Source organism: Panthera tigris, chromosome D2 (genome assembly GCF_018350195.1).
Source record: "Panthera tigris isolate Pti1 chromosome D2, P.tigris_Pti1_mat1.1, whole genome shotgun sequence".
Taxonomy (NCBI): Eukaryota; Metazoa; Chordata; class Mammalia; order Carnivora; family Felidae; genus Panthera; species Panthera tigris.
Window position 1 is genome coordinate 13,493,059 of NC_056670.1, and position 18,093 is coordinate 13,511,151.

At 52.0% G+C, this 18,093-nt stretch overlaps 1 long non-coding RNA gene across 1 annotated transcript; it reads left to right on the forward strand.

Annotated features, from left to right (window-relative positions):
- The first annotated feature begins 12,956 nt into the window (after positions 1–12,956).
- Positions 12,957–17,802, forward strand: LOC107179996. Its single transcript, XR_001510745.2, has 4 exons — positions 12,957–15,155; positions 15,738–15,885; positions 16,355–16,410; positions 17,575–17,802. It is a non-coding gene; the product is annotated as an uncharacterized LOC107179996 (long non-coding RNA).
- Positions 17,803–18,093: the final 291 nt, after the last annotated feature.

An 18,093-nucleotide genomic window follows, 5' to 3' on the forward strand; every position in this document is an offset into this window, starting at 1 on the left:
GGCGGTGAGCTCAGAGGGCCAGGACCGAAATTGTTTGTTTGTTTTTTAAAAAATCTTTTTTCCTGTTTATTTTTCAGAGAGAGAGAGAGGGAGAGCGTGAGTGGGGGAGGGGCAGAGAGAGAGAGCGGGGACAGAGGATCCTAAGCGGATGACGTGCTGACAACAGAGAGCCCTGCGTGGGGCTCAAACCCACGAGCCGTGAGATCATGACCTGAGCTGAAGTCCGACGCCCAGCCGACTGGGCACCCTCGAAATCTTTTAATGAGGAGTGAGGCAGAGCTGGGCCCCCGCCTGGTGTGGGTGCTGTAGGGGCCGGGCGCAGGGGCAGGGGACGTGACACGAGGCTTTGGCTACTCCTGTTGGGACTCTTTCTCGCCCTGATCCCTGGGCCACAGGAAGGTGGAGAACGAACGAACACCACTCCCTCCTCACTCCTCTACGAAGCCACCTGACCCTCTGGCTACACGTCACTGCTCGCCCCCCGTGAGCTCCTGTAAGTTGTGGTGGCCCCTCTTTTCTGCCTCCCACGCCAGAGACTGAGTGACCCCGGTGCCCCTTCTTTGGACAGGGTCAGCGATCTCTGGACCCGCCAGGCCCTGGGACGGCCCCCGGGCCTGTTAGGAGCCAACCTGCGTGTGTTGGGAGGTGTGGCGCGGGGGACCGGGCACTGAGGGCGCAGGGCAGTGAGGTCTATGCCCAGGAGAGCCCCCGTCTTGCCCCACGGAGCTGACTCATTCAGTCGTCAGCGAGATGCAGTCCCATGAGAGTAAAACGCAGACTACGGTGAATGATATCTGGAGCTCTTAACTCTTTTTGTTCTTTCCAGACCCATCTGGGGGTGTCTGACATTTTCCATCGCCTCACCCTGCTGGCATCACGGGGTGGGCGGCGCGAGCGTGGAGGGGTTACCCGGAAAAGCGTAACGTTTCCAGCTACTTCCCAAGTGTCCGTGCTGTATTTTTGTGGATACCTTTCTTCCCGCCTACTGTGAATCCGTAATTTCCTTTCGGGTAATTCTCTGTCGCCACCCTACGTGCTCCATTCCCTCCCCACCCTCCCGTTCTGGCATAAACCCACACCCTGAGGAGCGCAGCTCTCGATGTGAGAAGGCCATCCTTGGGAATTCTGAGAGAGATCCGGTTTTTTTTTTTGTTTTGTTTAATTTTTTTAAATTGAAGAGAGAGTGAGTGCAGGTGGAGAAGGGGCAGAGACAGAGGATCCCAAGTAGGTTCCACGCTCAGCACAGAGCCGGATGCGGTTCGATCTCGTGGACCGTGAGATCGTGCCCTGAGCCCAAATCAGGAGTCGGAAGCTTAACTGACTGAGCCACCCAGACGCCCCTTAGAGGGATCAAGTTCTTAAAACGGCCTGGTGTTTGCGAATCAGAAGTGCTGTCCGACCATCGGTGCAGCCAGAGGTAGACGAAGCCTACCCGAGAGCCAGAAGGCTGAGAATTGGATCTGGAAGGCACGGGGTCGGGGTCGGGGTCGGGGAAGGATCCTGCCCCTGGTACCCGTAAGGGAGGGAGGCACCGGCAGCCCCAGGGGCCGCCGTTCATCACCGTCTTCATAAATGGCTCGCGTCCGCTCTGAGGGTCATCGGAGAGGTAGCGTTTTGAGGAGGAGGAGACTTTGAACTTGAAAGTGAGCCGGTGGGAGCCTAGGGGGCCGGGAAGTACAGGAACAGCCACGTCATCACAATACAACGTTGTCCCAGAGGCGCAATGTCAGATGAGAGGCCGGGCAGGCAGTGAGCGCGAGGGGGTTTCAGGAAGAGGAGAGGTCACCCTTCTCCGGCCCCGGAGGGTGACGGCAGGGAGGCAGAGCCACAGCGGGTTTTGAGGAGGGGGTGGAGTGGGCAGATGAGGGGGAGAGAAATGTCCAGGTGGGGTTATGATGTGTGCAAAGGGCTGAGAGCGCGGATGGTCACAGCCCTGTCGCGGGGACAGCCGCGAGGTCTTCTCCGATGGCGGCAAGGCCTCGGTTGCAGAAGGGATGCCTGGCACGGTGGTGTGGACTGGTTGGGGGCGTCCTCAAGGCCTGGCTGGAGACCAGGGTCAGTGGGTGTCGAAGGAGGCTCACTGGGGAGGAGGCCAGTCTACGGGGGGAGGCGCTCCTGGGATTAGGCCCAAGTCCACACTGTGCCCGGCCGGGGGGCTGGCAGTGTGTGTCACAGGGCCTTCTGGCTGTGGGAGGCGGTGGGCTGGAAGCTGATCAGACAGCAAGAGGAATGAGGCCGGAGGGGAGCCACCTGAAGGGCTTCAGGGTGGTGGTGTCCTGTAGGAGGCAGGTGCCGGGTGCCTGGAGGACCACAGAACGGTCAGGGACGTCGGTGGTTATTCAGAGGCCACTGGGCAGAGGTGACCCTGGCCGAGGTGAGCACCTGCGAGGTGGCCTCTCTGGGAGAGGAAGGCACCCTGCAAACAAAGCAGGAGCAGCCTGGGGAAGCCCGTGGTGGGAGGTCACTTCACTCGCCCAAAAAACGACTTGAGAGTTGCAGCGGTCCCATGCACGGCTCTGACCGTGCCACGGGCTGGTGATTTCTCATTGTTCTGTGACTTTGGTTTCGGTTTTGTGATGAGTGCTCACGAACCCCAGCACAGCGAAACCCCAAAGCCCTCTGGAAGCAGCGGAAGGGAAAACCGAAATCCGAAGAACCAGCTTTCTTTACATCCGGAGGACCAAGTACTGAGGGTCGTAGACTGACCTTGACCTTGGGTTGTCTCCCCCACCCAGCCTCCCCGACGCCTGCACCTGGGCCTCCCCGGCGTCTGGGAGGGAGCCACATCTGGGTGAAGATTTTCCGCGCAGCTCTGGTAATTCACATTTCTGTGATCCCAGACTTTTTCACGAGCGCTCTGGAATGGTGAATTTTCGGGGTGCACCCCCTGGCCACGGTTGCGTTTCTGGGCTGGTGATTCAAGATGACTGGGCGGGTGGGGGAGGATGATATGATGTCGTCTTTTTTTTTTTTTTTTTTTTTGGTGTGAGCTCTCTTCCAACTAAATGAACAGGCTACTTTCAAAAATGCTGCTGTGGGAGAAACTCAGGCACGTGTTTTTGCTCCGAGCACCATGGGTTCTCCGGCATCCCCATCACCATGTTCATGCACTCCGCGGTCCCCCCTGCAGCCCCCACCCCCTAATGGTGAGAACAGCGAGACGCATTAGCTGCCGTGGACTCACTCACCACACTTCTTTCTCTGAGGGCTTCCAACCGCCAGCAGAGATCAATAAATTAAGATAAAGAAAATGACGTTTGGCTTTGTGTGGGCTCTGTTGTCAGAGATCTGCTGGGGTTGAATGGAGATTCTGTTTCCTTTGCCGACTCTCAAACGCTCAGGCTGCTTCTGGCTTTCCTGTCGGTGCCTCCTCTCACCCAGACCGTTCTGACACTTTGACTTACCGATCAACTTGCTATTTTTTTTAACCCACGGTTTTAAAAAAGTTGAACGCATGTGCGCACACGCGTGTAGGGAAAGAAAAACATGCTACCCAACAAGCCATGTGTCAGAACCGGCTAAGCTCTAAGGCTTGCCCTCCGAGAGTGAGGGCTGGGATGAAAATTCTCCGTGTAGCCGATTAACACAGATCGAACTTTTTTTCCTAAGTATATTTATTTATTTTGAGAGGCAGAGAGAGAGAGAAAGCAAGTGAGGGGGGCGCAGAGAGAGGGAGAGAGAGAGAATCCCAAGCAGGCTCTGCACTGACCGTGGGGTTTGAACTCACGAACCATAAGATCGTGACCTGAGCCAAAACCAAGAGTCAGACACTGAGCTGACTGAGCCATCCAGGTGCCCTCACAGATTGAATTTTTAATAGTTTGCAGCCCTGCCTGCTGTAAATACTTTCTTGTCTCAGAGGATGAATACCTCCTATCGTTCTGTCAAGACGATATGTATGTCCTTTTCGGAGAAGGTGTGGCTTTGGAAAGGCATTTGTGTGTCTCCGGTGCTGGAGGGGTCAGTGGGACTTTCCTGTCCCCAGCCTTTGTCCTTGCCTTTTTATCCACCTGGATGGTCACTAAATGCCCAGAGCAGGAGAACGGAACGTCTCTGAGGTTGTCCTGGGCACAAGTTCTGAGACTATTGTTAATGCAATCCTGGCTGAAGGAAGAAGTTTCTTCTGGTGGAATTTTTGATTTAAGATAAGGTTGTGGAGGGGCGCTTGGGTGGCTCGGTCGGTTAAGCATCCGACTTCAGCTCAGGTCATGATCTCGCAGTTTGTGGGTTCAAGCCCCGCGTCGGGCTCTGTGCCGACAGCTCAGGGTCTGGAGCCTGCTTCAGATCCTGTGTCTCCCTCTCTCTCTGCCTCTCCCTCACTCACACTCTGCCTCTCTTTCTCTCTCTCTCTCAAAGATAAATAACATTAAAAAAAAAATGGGGCGCCTGGGTGGCTCAGTCGGTTAAGCGGCTGACTTCGGCTCAGGTCATGATCTCACGGTCCGTGAGTTCGAGCCCCGCGTCGGGCTCTGTGCTGACAGCTCAGAGCCTGGAGCCTGTTTCACATTCTGTGTCTCCCTCTCTCTGACCCTCCCCCGTTCATGCTCTGTCTCTCTCTGTCTCAAAAATAAATAAACGTTAAAAAAAATTTAAAAAAAAAAAAAAAAAAAAAAAGAAAAGATAAGGCCGTGGAGACTGAAGTTAGCAGTGTGGTGTGGACACTACACGGCCACCCTTACTTCTCTATAGGAACCTTGGTTTTTGCTTCTGGGTCTCAGGATTTGCCGAACTCGGGCCACATGCCGTGAGGGGCCTGGAGGAGATCTCTGGAGGAGGTCCTGCCTGGGATAAGCTGATGAGTTTACAGAGAGGTCACTGATACCTGCCGGGTATTGTGCCGCATTTGCTTGGAGGAAAAGGTACACACTTACCATAATGAATGATTCATACCCACCATTCAGCCCAACTCCAGAAAGTTCCTGGGACCTTGAGAACACATTTGCTGAGCATTCACACACGGGCCAGGTATTGCTCCGTCCGTGGTGGACAAGGCCATGGCTTAGCTTTCTGGGTCTATTATCTCGGGCAAGTGGGCAGATACGTTTTGCGAAGGTCCAGATGGTAAATATCTCTTGCTTTGAGGACCCTGTGTCTTTGTCACGGCTACTCAACTTGGTTGTAGCGTGAAGGTAGCCACAGTTGAATGGCACGGATGTGTTCCAATAAAACTTTATTTACAAAACAGGCGCTGGCCAGATTGAGTCCATTTGTTTACTGTCCAGATTTTTCTTCTGAGCTTCTGAAGGGCAGGAGCCAGTCCTTATTTATGTTTGCCTGTCTAGTGTTCAAGCATGGGACCTGATTCCTGGTATGTGCTGAGTAACACTCCGTGAGACCTTCCAAGGAAAAGGTATCTTTATGATTCACACCATGAGCTGCATTGGAGTCCCGACAGCAGAATGTTTAAATTAAAGGGCCCTAGTATATCACACACCCACCCACCCACATACATAGAAATATGCAGGTGTCTTACAACTAAACTCACAGACATATGGGCAGTTTATATTCCAGTTCTATTGCCCTTTCAACCCTCTCCCTTCCTTCTTCTTTTTTTCTCCTTTCCTTTTCTCATCTCCTTCCCTAAAAGTTTACTATACATTTTTTATGTGCCAGACACTATGCTAGGCTGATAATGTAACATCTAAATGTAACAGCCAAGACATAACATTTGCCTTCAAGGAGTTTACAGCCCAGTATCTGAACCCAAAAGAAAGGAAAAAGAAGAAAAAAAGGAGATAAACGAATAATTTAATGAAGTGGAAAACACACATAAAATAGGAAACATCGACAAAACTAAAAGTTAGATTATTTGGAAAGAATAATAAAACTGATTGAAAAAATAAAGCCCTAGCAAGACTGAACAAGGGGGTGGGGGAGAAAGAACAGGTAAACATCATTAATGTTAGGCATGTTAAGGAGACATCACAACAGAGCCCACCTTCAGTAAAATGCCATTGCATTTGAAAATTCAGATACGTGGTAAATTCCTATAAAACACAGTTTACGAAATGGACATAAGGAAAATATGAATCTTAACCAGTCTAATAACTGTTAAACAGATCGAATCCATAATTTAAAACTTTTCCACAAGGAAAGGAAAGGCTTGGAGGTAATACACGCACCAGTATACAAGCACAAGGATGCTCATAGCAGCACCATGTGTACTAGCCCTAAACTGGGAACAGCCCAAATGTCCATCAAGATGGAACAGATGAGGAGAAAACAAAGCCATGAGATGTGGGCCCCTTCGCCCTGAAGCAGTGAGCACTACTGATGTGTTCTGTTGTGTCAGGAAGTGTTTTCATGGGAGAGGGCCTTCTTGAATGGAGGCTTGAGAAAGAAAGAGAGAAAGATCTCTGCTGTGGATCTCTTGGGAGGGGTGAGGAGGGAACAGGGTAGGCAGAGACACTTGAGTGGGAGATAAGGCCATGTTTGGGAAAGGACAGGCCTTCAGTGTAGCTGGAGATTAGGAACAAGAGGGGTCCAGGGCAGGATGGGGCTGGATATGATTCCCAATGGGCCAGAGAGAGCCATCGAAGGTACAAGCTGGGGGATAATGTGGCCAGAACTTCCTGTTTTAGAGGGATACTCCGGTGGCTTTGCTGAGGTTGGATGAAGAAATTAAGCCCAGAGGAAGGCTGGAGGGATGTGTGAGTTCAGACGAGAGAGGTGCTGAAGCCTGGGGAGGCAGTGCCATTGTGGTGGGGGTGGAGAGGAGAGGGTCGAAACAAAATCACAAAAGGTGGAATCTCCAGGACCTGGATGGTGAGTAAATTCAGGTTGCTGGTTTGGGTGGCCAGGTGGATGGGGGTCCTATTCTCTGGGGAGGGAATGGGGGGAAAGGTGAACAGTTGGTTCTGGGGCATGTTGAGATGAGAATCCATTGTCCAGTAGAAATCTGGGCATCTGGTTTGGGTCTCAGAGGAGAAATTCATGCTAGAGGCAGGAGCCATGGAAAGCAGCAGGTGATTGGAATCATGGAGCAGAAGAGGTTGGGTGGAGGGAGAAACCCCTGGAAAGCACCAGCATTTGTGACAGTCATGGGCCATGGTGGGAAGGTTCCTAATGGAGAGCTAGCAGAGACCCTACCATCGAGGCTGTCTGCATATGCTGGCATGGTAACAAGTTACCCTGGCCAAGAAGGGGCTCCAGGGGGAGGAGAGCCCTGGATTAGGGAGCCCATTAACAGAAGGAAACAGAAGCCCTTAGATTAGATTCAGAGTGTTTCTCCCTTCCAGCTGTGACTCCTGGTCTGGGTCAACACTGGGCCTCTCCAGGCCTCTTGTTCCCTTGAGCATGAAAGAAACAGGGCCACAGTGTCTCTGAAGCGGGTACAATCCCTGACACACAGCAGTTAATCTGCACGCTGCTCCCAGCTGACTATTCCGTCACAGAGGGGCCGCCGGCTCTTTTGTTTCTAAGAAATATCTCAGCCAGTGTAGTTTCTGGCCCGGGGCTTGGTCCCAAGGCCTCTGGCTTGCGCTGACCTGACCTCCTGTGTCTGAAGGGGACAGCTGGCCTCGTGTGGGTGCTGGCCGCGGCCTGGCTGGGTCCCGTGGGGGCTCTAGCCTCTACCTCCACACCCTTCCTTGGGAAGAAGGGAAAGAGGTAGATTTGGGGATGGGGTCCAAACAGGCCGTATCCTGGGGACCCCAAGCAGGGGAGCTCCCACCTGCTTCAGCAGGTACGCTTTGTGTCCAGGGATGGAAACACTACTGATTTTCCTTTGAGCTTGGCTGAAGTGTGGGCTTACTAGGACATTTCATAACGGCGGGAAAATGAAATTACAAAATCTGTGAAGCACATCTCTCTCTCTCTCTCTCTCTCCCGGTGAGGATGACGAAGAGGAGACTGGCAGAGGACAGGAAGCGCACCGTACAAGAAGCTGTGTGCAAAGCTCTTCCTCCTGCCCTCGCTCGCGCTGTGGCCCCCAAGCAGGAGACAAGTTGGACACGCACAGGGGTCAGAGAACGTTCTCAGGGCCACCTTCCAGGTTTGGTGTTTTCCGTGAAAGATCCTTGGGTTCCACGCCTATATCCCCGTGTAGGGAAGTGATCACATTCGACTTTTTGAAGGTTCAGAAGGAACTGAACCTACAGATGGTGAAGAGAAAATGTAGCTGCAAAAATAGGAGTAATGTTCTGGATTCCAGCTCCCAAGCCAGCCACCCCTGTCCCGGGCCTTGGGACTTGGGGGTGGAGCAGGACGCAGGCCTGGTGTCCTTGGGTCCCTAGGTGGTAATCAGCCTGCAGAAATGGCTCCCCGGGACTAGGGGCTGGCGAGCAAGCAGGGGACTTTGTGAGTCTGTGACACATGATGCCGACTAGGCCTCCGTTTGCCCTGAAAGACATGGGAGACAGTCACCTCCATCCCTGGTGAGTCAGCAAGCCGTCTGTGGTCTGCATCCCAGGTGGTGCCACCAAGAAGCACCCAGGACCCTGGTGGGGGAGCTGGCTGTGGGTCTTTTCACATGAGGTCCTGGACAAGTGTGTCCCATGATGCACAGAGCATGAAGATGGGGAAGCAGAAGGCAGAGCCGCCCAGGTAGGTGCCTCCCCACCCCCACGCCTGGAGGACGCTTCCCCACAAGGAGTCTGGTGGCCCTGAAGAGGGGAGAGGAGAAAGGCCAGAGACAGCTGGCTGGGGGAGAAGGAGAGCGCAAGGGGTGGGGGGTGGGGGTGCAAATCCCAGAGCAGGCGGGCTCCCAGGTGGGCAGAAAGCCTAGGCGGCCCCACGGTGGGACTCAGAATCCAGGAACAGGATGCGAGAAAGGACAGCGGTCATGAAGGCCTCTTCCCTGAGAAGGAACAATGGTCATTCTTCCATTGAAGGCTGACATTCCGTGAGAGAGGAAAGGCCTCCCGGTGGAGGGGGGCGGGGGAGAGCTGAAGGAAAGGAGCGGAAAGGGAAGGGAGGGGGCCCCAGACGCTTGTGCTGACCCGGGGCCAGCACGAGGCCTTTGGAGCACACTCGCAATTTGATATGTCCCCGTCTCCAGTACCGAGCAGACAGGCCAGCTCACGTGGATGGCTTCACCTAAGTGTGATGTTACAGCTTCCCGAGGCGCCACTGACTCAGCCCCTGCCCCTGCCCCGTGGCCTCCCAGGACCCCGAGCGGGCAGGCTGGGATGAAACTGCCCCAGGAGGAGGGGGCAAGGGTCTCATGTGCTCTGTTGTGCGGTTCTGTGAGACTTACCATATCTACACACGGGAAGAAGGATTTCCCAGAAAAAATAAAGGAAGCCGGCCAATATAATCAAGGCACACAAACCCCTCCTCTTTCCAAATATGTGCCTATCTCCAAAACAATCAAAACTGCCCCATTAAATAACACTTGTTCGGTACAAAGGAAGTAGAGCATGATGGGATTGCACGCCGGTTCCAAGTAAAACATTCCCGATTGTTAGGCATGCAACAATGAGCAAAAAAGCTGAATGGCAATCACACGTGAGGACTGCTGTGCTCGGAGCCCTTCAGAGCCCTTGAGTGCCCGGCGCCGGGGTCACTCGGTGGCTCTCTCACGGTCAGTTCCTGGGCAGAGGCTGCCCTGGGTTGAGGAGGGTCGGAGCCCGGACGGGGCTTCACGTACAGGGCCCAACCTGACTGGCAGCCTGTGCCCCTGCCTGCTTCCCATATGCAGCACCTTGGGCCTGTCCAGCCACCTTGCCTCTGGTCTGGCCCTCGGTCCCCTCAGTGTGAGGCAGGCCGAGGCCACGACCTGGCAAAGAGTGGGGAGATGGTAGGCAAGGCCCGAAGGCAGCCGAAAGGAGGGGGCAGCCTTGGTTCTCACCAAAAGAAGGGTTTGGGGGCCTCAGCGACAGCTCGTCTGTTCGGGGCTGAATGGTGTCCCCACTCAATTCATATGTGGAAGCCCCAACCCCCAACGGGACTGTATTTGGAGACAGGGCCTTTATGGAGGCAGTTAAGGTGAAATAGGGTCATTAGGGTGGGGCCCTGACCTGATAGGATTAGTGTCCCTGTAAGAAGAGTCCCCTCTCACTTGCCCCCTCCCACAGTCCAGATGTGAGGACGCGGAGAAGAGGCGGCCATCTGCAAGCCAGGAGGAGAGCTCTTACCAGGAACCCCACGGGCCAGCCTCTCGATCTTGGGCCTCCAACCTCCAGAAAGAAATGTCTCTCGTTTAAGCCACACAGTCTGTGGTAACCTGCTTGAGCAAATTAAGGCATCATCCAACGATAAATTGGAAAGATGAAGGGACCTGGAAGTCTTGGGGGCAAGCAGACCCTACAGGCCATCTGAGGATCTGTCTGCCAGCCAATGGGGGCTGCCCTCCCCGGATCCCACCAAGTCTTCCCCAGGGACATGGCCAGCAATTTCACTCATGTACATGTGTGTGAACACATCAGCTTTTAGGTTCAGTTTGCTGAGGCCCCAGAACACGGCATCCCTCTTTGAGTCTTCACTGGGCTGGCCGGGCGCCCCTCACCTTTGGGCTTAAGGCCAGTGTGATTCCATCGTGGGCGACGTCCCAGGCGGCCCCGTGAATCTTCAGGCAGGTGGTAAACAGCAGGGAGAGATAAATTCTTAATAAATGGAGTCCCGTTTTGGTGCAAATGCGCCTGCTAATAAAGTAGGAAGGAGCGAGAACCACAGAATATTTATGACAGAAGCAGGACTGTTTGGAAACAGACGTTTTATTAGGTTCCCGTGAGGCACCAGCCGCTCTTGTAACATTTCTATTTCGGGGCTTTATGTAGAAAGCAGTCGCTCTATAAATAGCAGGGCAAACAAAGTTAAGGAGGGTTGTTATCATGCGGCGAGGCTGGGGTCTGGAGCCCGGGAAACCATGAGGCTCTGTCCCCGGTCTTGAGGGCTTCTCAGACTAGACCACATCTCCCGTGGTCATCTCCCTTCTGGGTGACCTTTTAGCTCTTTCAAACTCTTCTTAATATTTTATTTATTATTCTTATATTATTTTAAATGTGTATTTATTTTTGAGAGTCAGAGCATGAGCAGGGGAGGGGCAGAGAGAGAGGGAGACACAGAATCCGAAGCGGGCTCCAGGCTCCGAGCTGTCAGCACGGAGCCCGACGAGGGGCTCAAACTCACGAACCATGAGATTATGAGTTGAAGTCGGACGCTCAACTGACTGAGCCACCCAGGCGACTCTCAGACTCTTCTTTTGGAAATACCTCCATGCCTGCCTCTGGGTTCCTTTTTTTTTTTAAGATTTTTTTTTTTAACGTTTATTTATTTTTGAGACAGAAAGAGACAGAGCATGAATGGGGGAGGGTCAGAGAGAGAGGAAGACACAGAATCTGAAACAGGCTCCAGGCTCTGAGCAGTCAGCACAGAGCCTGACTCGGGGCTTGAACTCACAGACCGTGAGATCATGACCTGAGCCGAAGTCGGACACTTAACCGACTGAGCCACCCAGGCACCCCTCTGGGTTCCTTTTTTTCTTCTTCTTTCTCTCTAATCTTTAAGATGTTTCTCTTTACCTTGTAGTTATTTAAAATTTATTTTGAGAGAGAGAGAGAGAGAGAGAAAGCATGAGCCGGGAAGGGGCAGAGAGAGAGAGAGAGGGAGAGAGAGAATCCCAAGCAGGCTCCGCACTGTCAGCGCAGAGCCCGACGTGGGGCTTGAACCCATGAGCCGCTAGATCTTAAACTGAGCCAAAGTTGGACGCTTAACCAACAGAGGCATCCAGGCGCCCCCACTTTGTATTTTGAAAGAAATTCTTAGAAAAGAATTTTTCTTTTCCTCAGAAAAGTTGCAAGAATAGTACAAGGAACATCTATATACCTTTCATACAGATTTCTCTCTCTCTCTCTCTCTTTGAATACATAGTATTCGCATTTTATTTTGCTGAACTGTTTGGGATTATGTTGCAGACAATATGGCTGTTCACCCTGAAATACTCCAGCAAATATCTCCCAAGAGGGCCTTGCTCTTATATAACCATGACACAATGATCTCATCCAATGCTATGATCTAACATGAAGTCGATATTCACATGTCACCAAGGAAGGTCCCGATAATGTTTTTATAACACTCCCCACCCTCCTTCCACAATCCATTTCCGACTCGTTCACTGCATTTACTTGTCCTGATTCTTTCGTCTCCTTGAACCTACAGAGATTCTGTCGCTTTTCTTTGGATGTCACAGCATCAATATCTGGAAAGGGAAGCAGAATGATTAGAAAAGGAATTGGAGATTGATTAGAAGGATGAGCCCTGGGGCTCCTGGATGGCCTGGTCAGTTAACGCTCTGACTCTTGATTTTGGCTCAGGTCATGATCTCAAGGTTCGTGAGATCAAGCCCTGCGTTGACAATGTAGACACTGCTTGGGATTCTCTCTCTCTCTCTCTCTCTCTCTCTGCTTCTCCCCAGCTCTCGAATTTTCTCTCTCTCTCTCTGTCTCAAAAATAAATAAACATTTTTAAAAAATAGAGGGATGCACCCTTACACCATGATGGGAGAAGCCTGGGGAGTGAGGTTCTGGAGGGGACATTGGTGGGGATCAGAGGACAGTGCTGAGTGAGAACCAGACAGCCGAGTGGGGAGATGTCTAGAGAGGGCTGTTCCCTGATGGAGCGTTGGTTCTGAGGTCTCTGTAGGCAAGTGGGGAGGTGCTGGGGGAGGAAGCATTACAAAGCAGGAGAGAACAAAGGCCAAGTCGCTCCCAAGGGGACACAGTGGCCTATGTCTGTCCCCACTGCACCTAGAGGAGAAGCCAGTGGCCTGTACCCACACCTGGCCCGGGACGTGGAGGTGGCGACTTCCCCTTTGCCCTGATCTTGTGCACGTTTCTCCCTTGGCCCGCCCACCCATTTTTCCTCCCTGCAGACTGCCCTCTCCTCCCATGAAAGTGAGTCTGACAAGCGAGGGATACCTGGTCGTGCTTGTCAGCGGATGGCCTTCCTCACAGGGCTGAATCTCCACACCACGCTGTCCTTTTCACGCTTTCCTCCCCTCATCTCATTGCTTGTTCTCTGGCTTCTCTTCCCTGTGAGAGTGGGAGCACTTCCTGGGAGGACAGGGCCCAGTGCATCCTGTTTATGTCTGTACCTCCGGGATCCGGCCTCACACCCGGCACCGAGTGCACACGTGGGACAGTGGATAAACGAACGGGTGAACTTGTGGCTCTGCTGTTCTAGAAACCATCTCAGGTAGCTTTGGTGACAACGTGTACTTTTCGGTGCTCGCTGCGAGGAATAGCTTTGTAGATGGACCATAGTGGATTAGACCTGCCAGCCATTTTCAGTGGTGACTTTGTCCTGAGACGGAACTGTTGGAATGAGGAGGGCAGGATTCAATTCCAAGATTCAGAAAATTCAGTATCACCGTGGCGTAAACCAGACAGGAGTTTATTTCTGTCTCACATAAACCGAGCCCAGGGGGAAGCGATCCGCGGAATCCTTAGGGCCCAGCCTTCCCCGACCCTCCACTTGGCCCTCGCTTGGCCCTTGATTCTCTTTCTCCTGGTCCAAGATGGCAGCACCCGCATTTCAGGCAGCAGGCAGAATGAGGGGGAACCGCAGAGAACAAAACAAAAATGCAGCCACAGGACACTTCTGCTTACATTCCATTATCTAGAACTTCTATGGCTGCAGAAGAGGCTGGGATGTAACCTCTATTCTGGGCGGCCATGTGCCCGCCCAGGTAGAGAGGCTCCAACGATGGTTTTGTCAGGCCACCAGCAATCTTGGCCACAGTTGCGTCTGGGGAGAGGTCGCGTGTCTTCCTTCTCACTCCCTCTTTCACGTGCAGGGTGGGAACCAAGTGGAAGGTCTCAGGCCCCGTGCTCCTGTGCGGGGTCATCGTTAGCTTTTCCTGGGAGCGGGGCAAGCTGGCCGCAGCGTGCTGTGATTGGGTTATCTGTGTTGAATGGCACGAGGTTGTCCACAAGGCAAATATCAAATTGCAGGGAGTAGGCTGCACTTAAATGCGCTGGGCCAAAAAAACCTAAGAAACACACAAACAAAAAAGCCACCCTAAACCCAAGGGAAATCTGTCAGGGCTTAGAGGCAGCGGTGAGCAGGGAGGAAGGCAGTATGAGTTCATGGTGGGGCCACGGTTTTGCTGCGTCGTGATTGAAAGAGCGTTTACTATAGGGTGGGAATTTTAAATCTCTTTTTAAAAGCATGAGTCTCCGGGGAGTGTGCCGGAGGCGGGAACCGCTCCCCGGAGAGCAGTTTTGTAACTACTTGTAGCTGAGTTTATTTTGTTTTACTGAAGTATGCCAGGCTGGACATTTCCTCCTGTTCTCATGCTTCTGGACTCAAGAATGCAGAGAGCACGCTGGCCTCCGGAAAGCATCATCAGCAGGATGTGAACCAGGGACTCCCCCTTCGTGTCCAGAGGGCGAATCACCTTGCTCCTGAGCCGTCAGCGTGGGTGCGGACTGGGGGCGCCGGGGAGAAGCAGGCGCTACCGGTAATGGAAGTGTGATGGGCTGGCGTCTCAGCCAAAGTACACTTGAACGTGAACTGCTGGTGTTTATTCAAGTCGACTTCCTCACGTCCTATGTCCCGGGGGCCTGGGCCGTCCCCGTTACTGCCATTGCTGCGATGGTGCGGGATCCAGCGTGCTCAAGGTGTGTGCCTCTGGGCTGGGCTGATGCCCAGGGCCGGGCTTCCTTTCGGGAGCCGCGTCAGTTTCCCTCTCAGCCGTCACACTCCTCGGCGGGCCAGAGCGACAAAGGCAGGAGTGCGTGCAGTGTAAGTCAATCAACGAAGCGAACAAAATCCAGAGAAACAGCACCTGCCCTCGACTGAGCGCGTGCTGTGTTCTAGGTCCTGAATGCCCGAGATCTCAGCACCTCCTCAAGGCGGGGATTGTCTTCTCACTTCGGGGGTCAGGAGAACAGGGTCGTACCAGTCGGGTGATGTGCCTCCGGGTCTGTGTGTGATGGGGCTTGGGGGTCAGGTGGGATCCTCAAGCTGGGGAGCAGCCTAGCCCCATGAATGCTGCCAAGGGGCATCTCTGTGGGAAAGAGGAGGCACTCTCCCTCTCGCGCGGGGAGCTCTGTGGGCTGTGGGGCGGAGCGACCTCCCACGTGGCAGCACCTGTTCCCTCCACAAACCGGCCAGCGCCGCCTTCCTGCCCTTGGGAGCAGACACTGCGGTTGACAAAGGTCGTCCGGCTTATCCAGCCTCTGTTTTCCTGTGACATTGATGTTTATGCCAAGGTAACACCCGCACCTTAGCTTTGGGGCGGAAGGAAGAATTTCCCTCTGTGGGGTATAAGATCTCCTTTCCTGAACTTTCCCCTTAATGTCCATACCCGCAGCTGAACCCTTAGCCATTTCGGTCTGTTGGTTTCTACACGTTTACTGGTTTATCAAGCTCTGGAGGGATGGCTTCATGTATTTAAAATCCTCTGCCTGGATGGGCGCCTGGGTGGCTCAGTCGGTTGAGCGTCTGACTTCGGCTCAGGTCATGATCTCGTGGTTCATGAGTTTGAGCCCCATATAGGGCTTTGTGCTGACAGCTCAGAGCCTGGAGTCTGTTTGGGATTCTGTGTCTCCTGCTCTCTGCCCCTCCCCCACTTGTTCTCTCTCTCTCTCTCTCTCTCTCTCCCCAAAATAAATAAACGTTAAAAAAATAAAAATAAAATAAAATCCTCTGCCTGGTATAGCAGAGAATGACAAATTCTCAAAGACTGATTGATAGATTTAATAATAAAAAAAAGTTACTTCCTCACCTCTGTGTCTTCTGCAAAGCCGCGTTTTAATTCCATTAATAATTTAGTTTTTTTCTCCTACGTCTAGTGGGAGAGAGACCTCAAAGTGTTTAGGCTTTATTGTTCTGCTGAGCTATTCATGGGCCAATGTATTTCCTACTGCATAAACCCAGACTGGACTTCGTGGACGGTGATTACACTAAACCAACACCACAAGGACCCCACCTTACTCCCAGGTACGGCCCAGGGAATTCTTTTCCATTAAATCATTATTTTTACATCCCCATACATAAAATAGTTGGCAGTTTCTATACCGAGGAAACCTTTGTTTCAGGGCCTTCCCACATTCCTTCCAGGGGATTTCCTGCATTTCTAAGGCATTTAATCTGTGCTATGGGCAATATTGAAAATGTGTATATCATGATCCCTGCCCTCAAGGAGTTTACAGTCCAGTTGGGAGTCAAGACAAAAAATAATAGAGAACCACAAAGACGATATAGTACCAAGACCTAAATTTTAAACTGCAGGTTGGATCCATTGGCGGGTGGGTTGTAAAATGAGTTTAAGCGGTCACAGTCAGTATTAAAAAATGGAAATAGCAAAAATAGGAAGGATTAACATGCATAGGATATAGTAAGCTTAAGAAGTTTTCGGTAAAGGTTTGGTTCTGTTTTATATATAAATAAAATCTGTTTCTTACCCTAGGTTATGGTCAAATATGTGTGGATGTTTCTGACAAGCTATGTGTGAGATGAGTGGAGGTAAGCCTGTGAAGGAATGCCACATGAGAAGGCATTCGTGACTTCTGTTCAAGTTATGGACTCTTGAGAACCCTTAGAACACGATGGGAAATCGCTCTAGAAACCATGCATATGCCGGGCGTTTTGCACATCTCAGTGGCTCATGGACTTTGCAGCCCTTGGTTGCAAGACCTTGGTTGGAGCCCTTTGATCTGGAGATTAAAGCCAGGAGGGAGAGAGAGGAGAAAGGCTGGAGAGCTGGGCTACATTTCCCAGGAGAGAAGATCATTCATCACTCACTTGGGAAGTCAACGAAGGCTTCCAAGGAGGAGAAGCTCGGAATCCAATTCATGTTTTAGGAAGACTGTTGTGGAAGGCATTAGGGGCTAGAGGTCCAACTCAGAGGGTATTGTAATAAGTATTTGAGAGCTAACAGAGGCAGATAGGTAGGAGGGCACAACTGTGAGAAGTTTTTTAGGATAAAAAAAAGTCATTGGACTTGGTATTTCTTTGGATATGGAGGCAATGAGGCGGAAGGAGGAGTCTGGGGTGGCCTCTTGGTTTCTATCTTTGAGCAGACAGCGTTGCTAATCACTGAGTCAGGACTAAATATAGAAAGGAAAGTAAGTTTGGGGAGGAGCATGAGTTTAATTCTGTAGTGAAGGGACATACGCAAGTATATCCAGGGACCTGATATAATCTCCCAACGTTCTCTCTATGAAACTAAAGAGCAAAAGCCGACGAGGGCCAGGTTGGGGTGGGATTGGGGTCCGGCAGAGCTGGAAGAAGAGGGGATTCAGATTTTGTTTGGGTACGTGTGTTCTTTGGTGGAACAGTTTGGTAATCCTGGGGCAACAGGAGTGTCCCAAAGACTCTGAAAGCCCCGATGACAATGGAAATAGCAGGCCAGGTTCATTGGCTGAACTGGAGTAACCCAGAGTAGCAGCCTGGGTTTGGAAGTACAGGGGAAGGGGCTGGTCCGGCCCAGTAGGGAAGAAGGCCCAGCAGGCCCTGGCCAGGGTGTGTGTGTGTGTGTGTGTGTGTGGCAATGTCTAGCTCCATCTGGAACTAAAGCTGGTGAGTCTGCCCAGCCCATTCCATAGCATCTATGGGGAAGAGGGGCTCTGCCAGATCCCACTGATCCTGCCGGTGGGAAACATACCAGGATCTCCCTGTCTTTTCCAGGCCCAGGAGTCGGATCCAACTGTGTTTGTGGCTGGTACAGAGGAAGGTGAGATGTATACAGGAATTTCACGCTCCTTCACTCTTGATAGGTGCTGCTAGGAATCTGGGTTAGAGTCAGATTTGTGTTGGATGCTCTGGGTGAACTCCTTAACTATTTGTTTGTGGTACTGCTAAATATTTCCAGATGTCAGCACCACACATATGCCACGATGCTGTGATTAAAGCGCTCAGTGCTGAAACTCTCTCTCTTTTTTTTTTTTTTAATAAGAAAAATGCATAAGGAGAAATTAAATCTCCCTTTCTGTCTGGAACCCACCATACAGATCCTGCATTATTTACCAACCACAAGAGTTTTTCCTTGGCTGGTACATGCGTCTCTCCTAGTGTTTTTTCCAGCTGCTCATACAGACTTTGGCAAAGTTACTCACTAGCTCCGAATACCAGGATTACCCCATTCTCTTTTAGCAGTTCAGGGATTTGGCACCTGGAGGAAAAGCAAAGGCGATTTCAGAATCCCAC